General features: G+C 70.1%; 1 pseudogene; it reads right to left on the minus strand.

Annotated features, from left to right (window-relative positions):
- Positions 1-9,342, minus strand: part of LOC116826186 (eukaryotic translation initiation factor 3 subunit C-like) — a 29,610-nt pseudogene that overhangs the window by 6,425 nt on the left and 13,843 nt on the right.

A 9,342-nucleotide genomic window follows, 5' to 3' on the forward strand; every position in this document is an offset into this window, starting at 1 on the left:
CCCTCAGGTGCTCGACGTGAATTATCCCCTTAGAGAATTGAGGGAGAGGCGGGGCCGCGAGCGAGGGACTCCTGAGAGGGCCCACGGCAAGACAGACGTGCTATAGGCTTCCGAGGGAGGTGACGGCTCAGGAGTGGGAGGGGCCTGACCCCTTGGAGGAAGAGTGGCCCCAGAGAAGGTGCTGTCGCTTGAAAGGGGCCACCCTCCTCACCGGCCACAAGTGGGCACAATCTGATGAGTCCGCTGAACATGCGTGCCTGACTTCTAGGGGCCCACTGTCGGCCGATAGGACCCGCTGGGGTGACACAGGGTCCCGACCTCATTGGTGCAGTGATTGGGGGTCGGGCAGTGCCACAGGTGCTTTGGCTTGCCAGGGGAGCACTCAGCCAGTAGGGGGCCAGCGCTGCCGCCTCAGTGGACCGCCAGGGACAGTGCAGTTGGGTCCTGTGTGGGGGGTGCACACAGGTAATCCCGTGGGCGGACAGGCAGCATCAGGTTCCCATGGGGGATGCCATGCCACAGGGCCTATGAGGGCACGGGTCAGGGCTGTGGGGGACAGGGCGGGATGTTAAGACCCGCGGCACTCAGCCAGCAGGGGACTGTAGTGCTCGCCCACCCGCAGCTGTGTGGTGGATCGCTTGCTGAATTCATGCACAAGGTGGTGGGGGATTGGGTCGGGATGCACGGGCAGTGTGAGGCGGCACGGGGGGCCGGGCACTCAACCCAACAGGGGCTTGGCGCTCGCCCACCCGCCAGCTGGTGCGGAACTGCTTGCCTGATCATGCAGCGGTGTTGGCGGGGACGGTGGTGGGATGCCGTAGGGGGCAGTGTGGGGGGCACGGGGGCCGCGGCACTCACCCAACAGGGGCTGGCCGCTCGCCCACCCGCGCTGGTGGTGGAACTGCTTTGCCTGATCATGCTAGCCGGTGGGGGGACGGGACTTGAGTGTGTGGGCATGCGGGGCAGTGTGCGGGGCACGAGGGGCGAGGCACTCACCACAGGGCTGCGGACCGCTCGCCCACCCGCAGCTGGTGGTGGAACTGCCTTGCTGATTCATGCGGCCGCCGGAGGCGATCGACTCGGTGGTGCGGCCACTTGTAGGGGATCTCCAGCAGACATGGCGGCCACCATTTAGACGGCACTGAGCAAGCTCCAGGTGATGTGAGGGGAAGGGCACTGGCGCCGCCTTCTCCACCTTCTCCTGCTCCTGGTTGCCGCTCCTGGCAGGCTGCGCATCAGCAGCCCTGCCCCAGCCGCTCGCTTAGCGCGGCGCCGACGACTGTATGTTCAGCAGCGCGTTGTGTGCATCCTGATCAGCCCCTGCCGGAAGGCCGCAGATCCCCAGCTGCACCATGGTGCGGTTTGTAGAGGATCTTGCGGGGGAGAGGGGTTAAGGAGACAGCACGCCACTGCCCCACGCCTGCCCCCATGCGCTGCCCCACGGCCTGCCCGGCCCACCACGGCCCCTGCCACCATGATTTGGTTGTACAGGACTGCCGGAAGGTGGTGACAGACGGCCCGCGCTGCCCCCCCGGCCTGCCGCCCCCACCTGCACTGGGGGTCGGCGTGCTGCGATGTTGTCCTGCAGGTTGGAACATTGAGCATGAGGTCGCGAGGCCTGGAACCAGCGGCTGTGCAGCGCGTAGGTGCGTAGATGTGCCAAGATGCGCGCAGGTGCGGATCCCGGCTCGTGCGGTCCTTGGCGTAAATGTACTGCAGAGCCGGTCCCATGAGCGCAGCCACTGTCCTCGCCCTCGTTCTCCGCCTCCGGTCCTGCTCCGAGCTACGGGAGACGGAGTTGAGACGGGGCCCCCAGGCAGCCCCCCCAACCGCCCCCCTCGTTCTCCGCCTTGCGTTCCTGCCTTCCGACTGCAGGGAGACGCGGGCCCCCCAGCAACCCCCAACCGGCCCCCTCGTTCTCTCGCTGTGGAGACGGCCCGGCCCAAAAACCCCGCACCGCCCCTGTTCTGCCGCCTCGGTCCTGCTCCGTACTGGCCTAGGGACACGGGGTGATTACGGGGCCCCCCAACCGCCCCCTCGTTCTCCACCTTGGTCGTGCTCCAACTGCCAGGGAGAACGGGGTGAGACGGGGCCCCCCCAGCTTCAGGCCCCCGAACCGCCCCCTCGTTCGTCTGCCGTGGTCCTGCTCCAACTGCAGGGACGTGAGGGAGCAGGGCCCCCCAACCGCCCCCTCCTCTCCACCTGGTCCTGCTCCGCCTGGTCCTGCTCCTGACGGCAGGGGAATGAGGTGAGATGGGTGAGACGAGGACCCCCATGAGCCCCCCAACCGCCCCCTCGTTCTTCGCCTGCGTTCCTTGCCTTCCGACTAGCGGGGGATGGGGGTGAGATGGGGCCCCCCCAGCCAGCTCCCAACCGCCCTTCATTCTCCGCCTCTTGAGGTGCCTGCCTCCGACTGGCGGGAGACGAGACCCCTTAGCACCCCCAACCTCTGGTTGCCCCCAGAGCTCCCCCCACTGCCAGGACCAGCCCCAATTCGCCCAACTCCAACTGTGGCGAGGCCAGAGGGTGAGACAGGGCTGCGGGCGGAGGCCGCCCCCCAGCCCCCCGAGCTCCTCTGTCCGCCCCACCCCATGCAAACCCAGGGCGGCCCCAGAGTGTCCCATCCCAGCCCCAAGCGACTCCCACTGCAACTGCGCCGCCTGGAGCCCCCCAGCTCCCAGCATTTTTCCTCCACAGCAGGCCCCAGAGCCTCCCCCCACAACAGCCCCAGCACGCCGGCCCCACTGGGGCCTGCAGGGCCCCACAGGAGAAAAGTGAGATCAGTTCAGGGAGTCCCAAAACCTTGGTGCCAATGCGGAGGATGATACCTTGAGTCGCCTGGTGGGGCCCTTGCCTGGGGGTGTTGTGGGGTGTGGGGGTTCAGGGTCCCAGGGCAAAGGCGTCACTATCTTGATGTCGCCGGCGCGGGGCCCTGCTGGGGGGTTGGTGGGCTGTGGGGGGTCAGGGTCCTAGGGCCGTTCAGTATCTTAGAGTTTGCCAGTGGCCCTGCTGGGGGGCTGGGGGGTTGCGGCGGGGGGGTCTAGTACCATGGAGTCGCTGGTTTGGGCCCTGCTGGGGGGTGGGGTCAGGGTGGTCCCGGAGGGTGAATCGAGTACCATGGAGTCGCTGCGTCGGGGCCCTGGCTGGGGGGTTGTGGGGCTGGGGTGGGGGGGCGTACCTTTTGAGTCGCCGGAGGGCCCTGCTGGGGGGGGCGGTCAGTACCTTGGAGTCGCCAGCGGGGCCCTGCTGGGGGGCGGTCAGTTAACCTTGGAGTCGCCGGCGGGCCTGCTGGGGGTTTGGGCTGGGGGGGGTCAGGGTCCCGCGGGAAGGGTCAGTAACCTTTGGAGTTTCGCGGCCGGGGCCCTGCTGGGGGTGGTCAGTACCTTGAGTCGCCAGGCGCGGGCCCTGCTTGGGGGTGTTGCGTGGGCTGGGGGGTCAGGGTCCCGGGGGGTCGTACCTTTGGAGTCGCCGGCGTGGGCCCTGCTGGGGGGGGTCAGTACCTTGGAGTCGCCGGGCGGGGCCCTTGCTGGGGGTTGGGTGGCGGGGGGGGTCAGGGGTCCCGGGGGGGTCAGTACCTTGGAGTCGCGGCGGGGCCCGCTGGGGGGTCGTTACCTTGGAGTCGCCGGCGGAGGGCCCTGCTGGGGGGTCAAGTACCTTGGAGTCGCCGGCGGGGCCCTGCTGGGGGTGGTGGTCTGGGGGGGGTCAGGGTCCCGGGGGGTCAGTACCTGAGCTCGCGGCGGGGCCCTGCTGGGGCGAGGGTCAGCTACTTGGAGTCGCCGGGGGGCCCTGCCTCCCGCTGATTGCTGCCTTGTTAGTCGAACTTGTAGTAGGAGTGGACACCAGGCGCAGGTTGCCGCAGCAGATTCTCCTCCGTCGTGCCCTTCTCCTGCAGTACCTCTGCACACCGCCCCGATGATCCCGCACACCCGGCCCTCGTCCTTCAGGTTCCACTACTCTGGGGGAGCAGGGGTACACCCCATTCCCAGCCCCCCCATACCCCCACACCCGGCCCTACGTCCTTCAGAATTCCAACCCGTTACTTTCTGGGGGGAGGGCCCAGGGGTCACACCCCATCCCAGCCCCCCCCATACCCCCACACCGGCCCTCGTCCTTCAGGGATCCGTACTCTGGGCGGAGCAGGGCGTCACACCCCATTCCCAGCCCCCCCCATACCCGGCCCTCGTCCTTCAGGGGATCCACATACTCTGGGGGAGCAGGGGGTCACACCCCATTCCCAGCCCTCCCCATACCCGGCCCTCGTCCTTCAGGGGATCCACGTACTCTGGGGGAGCAGGGGGTCACACCCCATTCCCAGCCCCCCCCATACCCCCACACCCGGCCCTCGTCCTTCAGGGGATCCACGTACTCTGGGGAGGCAGAGGGGCTCACACCCCGGCTCCCAGCCCCACACTCCTGGTCCCCTGACAGCCACCTCCCTCACCCCCAGGTGCCATAGCCCGCCCCAACCTGCCCCTTGTCCTTCGGGTGCTCCGCGCACCCTGGGGAGCAGGAGTTTCCACACATTTCTCCCCCTAAGGCTTATTTCCATCGGAGCAGAGCCCCCTCGCGCCCGCGCCCGCCCCACTCACCCTGGGAGTGTGGGTCCGTGTTCTGCATGATCTTGGTGAACTCCTCGTCCATGCGCTCCACCAGCGTCAGGATGCAGCCGCGCACCCGCAGGGGCTGGGGGGAGGGGGAAGTCACCCCTGGATCCAGGCCACCGCCCCCAACCCCCACTGCAGCCCAGAGCCTGCTCATGCCGGTACTCAGCCCCCCATTTCGTTCTCACTCCCACGCCCCTTCCCTGGCGCAACCCAGTGGCAGGTAGTTCCGCTGGCTCCGTCACCAGCATTAGCCACTGCAATGCTATGGGGTGAAGAGCCCCCCGCGCGCCGCCCCAGCCCCACTCCCCCACCCGCGGGTGCCAGTACCTGCTCGAAGTTGGACAGGTTCTCCGACTCCTCCAGGATGTTCTCCCCGACGAAGATGTTGGGGTTGGCGAAGAGCATGTCCAGCAGCTCGTCGATGCTGTCCAGGCACTTCTTCCACATCTCCGGCTGCGGCACAGGGGTGGGGGCGAGGCCCGCCCACCGCATGTAGGTGCCTGGATTCGGGTCCCACCCCCAGCCCCGCCCCCTCACCTCCATGTAGGTGGCCAGGTTGGGGCCCCGCCCCCAGGCCCCGCCCACCGCATGTAGGTGCCTGGATTCGGGTCCCACCCCAGGCCCCGCCCCCTCACCTCCATGTAGGTGGCCAGGTTGGGGCCCTGCCCCCAGCCCCGCCCCCTCACCTTCATGTAGATGGCCAGGTTGGGGCCCCACCCCCAGGCCCAGGCCCCGCCCCCTCACCTTCATGTAGGTGGCCAGGTTGGGGTTGTAGTCGTAGAGGGAGGCCACGATGTTGAACTTGATCTTGAGGTCCATGGCGACGCCCAGGTTGTTCTCGGCCGCGATGGTCACCAGCAGCTGCAGCAGCTCGATCTGGGCTGCCCTGCACGGCGGGGAGACCCGTCAGTTCAGCCTGCCCTGGGAGCCCCCCTCACGTCGGCCCCCTCCCTGGAGCCCCCCTCCCATCAGCCACCCCGCGGCCAGCCAGGATCCAGCCCCCCCGCCACCCCCCAGAGTCCCCCTGTCTGCGCCCACTGGCCGCGCGGAACCAGCACTCCGCCCATACAGCAAAAACATACCCGCACCTAGGGTCCCCCCTTGTCAGCCCCCTCCCCGGAGCCTGCCTGGGAACCAGCCCCCCCCCCCGGAGTCCTACAGCCCCTCGCTCAAGGGGCCCCCCCCAGATGCCGATCCTTGGTCAGCTAGCCCGGGCCGGTCTAGCGGGGATTCCAGCCTCCCCCCCGGAGCCACGTCCTCCCATCAAGCCTAAGCCTCCCCGGAGCCTGCTGGGGAACCAGCCCCCAACCCCCCCAGAGTGCTCCGGACGTGCCTTCGCGAAGCCTCCCAACCCCCCCAGAGCCCCCGTCAGCTGCCCCGGGCCAGCCGGGATCCAGCCCCCCCCGGAGCCCCCCATCCAGCCCCCTCCCGGAGCCTGACTGGGAACTAGCCTCTCCCCCGGTGAGCCCCACATCGTCAGCCCCCCCGGCAGTCTCCCACATTCAGCCCCCTCCCCGGAGCCTGCTGGGAACCAGCCCCCCCCCCGAGAGTTTCCCCGCTCGTCACCCCCCTCCCTGGAGCCTGCCGGGAACCAGCCCCCCCCGAAAGGAGCTTCCCTCGTCAGCCCCCCCCACGGACCCCACCCTTGGAGCGCTGTGGGGAACAGCCCCCCTTTGCCTAGCCCCCCCCTCGTCAGCCCCCTCCCGGAGTCCATGCTGAAAACAGCTCCACCCCCAGAGCCAAACCCTTCGTCAGCCCCCCCAGAGCCCTCCCCCCGTCAGCCCCTCCCCGGAGCCTGCTGGAACCAGCCCCCAGAGCCCCCGCTCATCAGCCTCCTCCCCGGAGCCTAGCTTGGGAACCAGCCCCCACCCAAGCCCACCCCTCGTCAGTGCCTCCCTCCCGGCCTGCCTGGACCAGCCCTCCCCAAGCCCCCGCTCGTCAGCCCTCTTTCCCGGAGCCTGCTGCGGAAACCAGCCCCCCCCAGGCCCCCCTCGTCAGCCCCCTCCCAAGGCCTGCGGGAACCAGCCCCCACCAGAGGCCCCACTCGTCAGCCTCCCTCCCGGAGCACTGTCTTTGGGGAACCAGCCCCCACCCGAGCCCGCCCCTCGTCAGCCCCTCCCCGGAGCCTGACTGGGAACAGCCCCCCAGAGCCCCCCCTCGTCAGGCCCCCTCTCCCCGCAGCCTGCTGGGACCAGCCCCCCGGAGTCCCCCCTCATCGCCCCCTCCCGGGCCTGCCTGGGAACCAGCCCCCCCGGGCCCCCGGGCCTGGCGGGAACCAGGCCCGCTCACCGGTCGGTTGCCCTTCTTGCCCCGGGCCTGCAGGATCTCGTTCAGCTCTGTCAGTGCACCAGCACGCGTGTTGATTCTCGGTTGCCCTTGGCGAACATCTTGCGGCCTTCTCCTTGTGGGGGCACGGAGAGCGGGTCAGGCTGGGCTTCCGGCCTCCCTGCCCCACGGCGGTCCCCCCCCCGCCTCCCCCCGGCCCAGGCCCCCTGTGTCCCCACAGGGGTGCCCCCCCCGCCCGCACACAAAACCGGCCACAAGACCACAGGCCCCGCCCCACGGGCGTCCTCCCCGCCGCCCGCCCCGGCCCGGCCCCCTGCCCACAGGGGGCCCCCCCCGCCCGCCCCGGCCCTAGGCCCAGGCCCCCTGCCCCACGGGCGTCCCCCCCCCGCCCGCCCCCGCCAGGCCCAGGCCCCCTGCACGTGGCGGTCCCCCCCCGCCCGCCCCGGCCAGGCCCAGGCCCCCTGCCCCCAGGGGGCCCCCCCCCGCCCGCCCCGGCCGGCCCAGGCCCCCCCTGCCACGGGCTGGTCCCCCCGCCGCCGCCGGCCCAGGCCCAGGCCCCTGCCCCACAGGGGGCCCCCCCCGCCTGCCCCCGTCCCAGACCCCGACCCCCTGCCCCCACGGCGGGATCCCCCCCGCCCCGGCCCCAGGCCCCTGCTCCTACAGGCGATATCCCCTGCCTCGGCCAGTTCCCAGATCGCCTACCCCACAGGGGATCCTCCCTGCCAGACCCCCTGCCCACGGGGGAATCATCCCCCTGCCCCAGCTCGTCCTGGCCAGACCCCCTGCCTCCTACAGGAGGAGATATCCCCCCGCCCGCCCCAGTCCCAGATCCCCTACCCACAGCGGTATCCTCCCTTGCCCAGCCTCGCTCCGCGCCCAGACCGCCTGCCCCCACGGGGATCCCCCCCTGCCCAGCTCGGCCCGGGCCCAGACCCCTGCCTACAGGAGATATCCCCCCACCCGCCCCTATCCCAGATCCCCTACCCCACAGGGGATTCCTTCCCCCTGCCCAGCTCGGCCCGGCCCATGGACCCCTTGCCCACGGGGTGGATCCCCCACCTGCCAGCTCGGCCCGGCCCGACCCCTGCCTCTACAGGAGATATCCCCTCCGACCCGCCGCCCAGTTCCCAGAGACCGTGCCTGCCCCAGCCCCAGTTCCCAGGGCCCCTTGCCCCACGGGGGATCCCCCGCTGCCGCAGCCGCGCCCCAGTCCCAGATTTCCCTGCCGATCCCCCCCTGCCCCAGCTTCGCCGGCTTCAGCACCCCCTGCTCCTACAGAATACTCCCCTGCCCGCCCCCATCCCAGACCCCCTAGGCCCCACCGGATTCCTCCGGCCTGCCCGGCCCAGACCCCCTGCCCTTACAACAGATATCCCCCTGGGGCCTGGCCCAGTCCCGACCCCTGGGCCCAGCCACCCAGCCCAGGGCCCCCACCCCCCACGAATGCCGGAGTAGTAGAAGGTAAAAAGGAAAAATGGCGGGAAGCAGGCATTAAGTATGTTCTGCCTGGCACTAGCAGACCCCCAAGTCAGCCCCAACGGGGGATGCTTCTCTGCCCAGCCCAGGCCCGCCCAGATCAACCCGTGACTCCCTAGCCCACCAGGGTCTTCCCTTGCCACAGCCCAGGCCTTCCGACCCCTGCCCACGGCAGATTGTCTCCTGCCCAGCCCAGGCCAGTATCCCGCCTTGCCCCGAGGGGGATTTCCTGCTGCCCTACGGCCCCAGGCCCCGCCCCTGCCCCACGGCAGATGATCTTCTTCCCTGCCCAGCCCAGCCCAAACCCCCTGCCCCATGGTGGGATTCTTTCCTCCTCCCCAGCCAGGCCGCTGACCCCTGTGTTTATTCCCGCCCCACGACTGAAGGGATGTCCCCCTCCCAACCCAGGCCCAGACCCCTGCCCCACGGGGGATTTTCCTCTCCCTCGGCCAGGCGTCCGTTTCCTCTGCACCCTAGGAGACTTGTCCCCCTGCCCGCGCCCAGGCCGGCCCTGCCGCACCCACGGAGATGTTTCGCCCTCTCCCGGTCCAGCTCCCCGTGCTCCCTTCATAGACCCAACCGAGAGATTGCCGCGCCCAGCCCCGCCTGCCCCCCATTGCCGCCCGAGAGATTTCTCCCCGGCCAGCCCGGCCCTGCCCTTTCACGGAGATGTCCCCCCTGCCCCGGCCCAGCCCCGGCCCCCTGACCCCACGGGAGATTGTTCCCCTGCTCTCCGGTCCCATGCCGCCTAGGTCCCCTGCCCCGGGAGTAGTAGTTCTCCAGCTTCTTCCGTGCCCGGCCCAGCCCTACCAACACCGCAGGCTCCTCCTGGTCTCTGCTCTTCCTGATGTCTCTCCCTGCCTCGGCCTCCCACCCCCGGCGCCACCATGCCCCACGGGAGATGTCTCTTGCCGGCAGCCCCGGCCCCCTCATTGCTCCACGCGGTAGATCTTCCCCCCTGCCCTCTCTCTCTTTT

The sequence above is a fragment of the Chelonoidis abingdonii genome, chromosome 4 (assembly GCF_003597395.2).
Source record: "Chelonoidis abingdonii isolate Lonesome George chromosome 4, CheloAbing_2.0, whole genome shotgun sequence".
Taxonomy (NCBI): domain Eukaryota; kingdom Metazoa; phylum Chordata; order Testudines; family Testudinidae; genus Chelonoidis; species Chelonoidis abingdonii.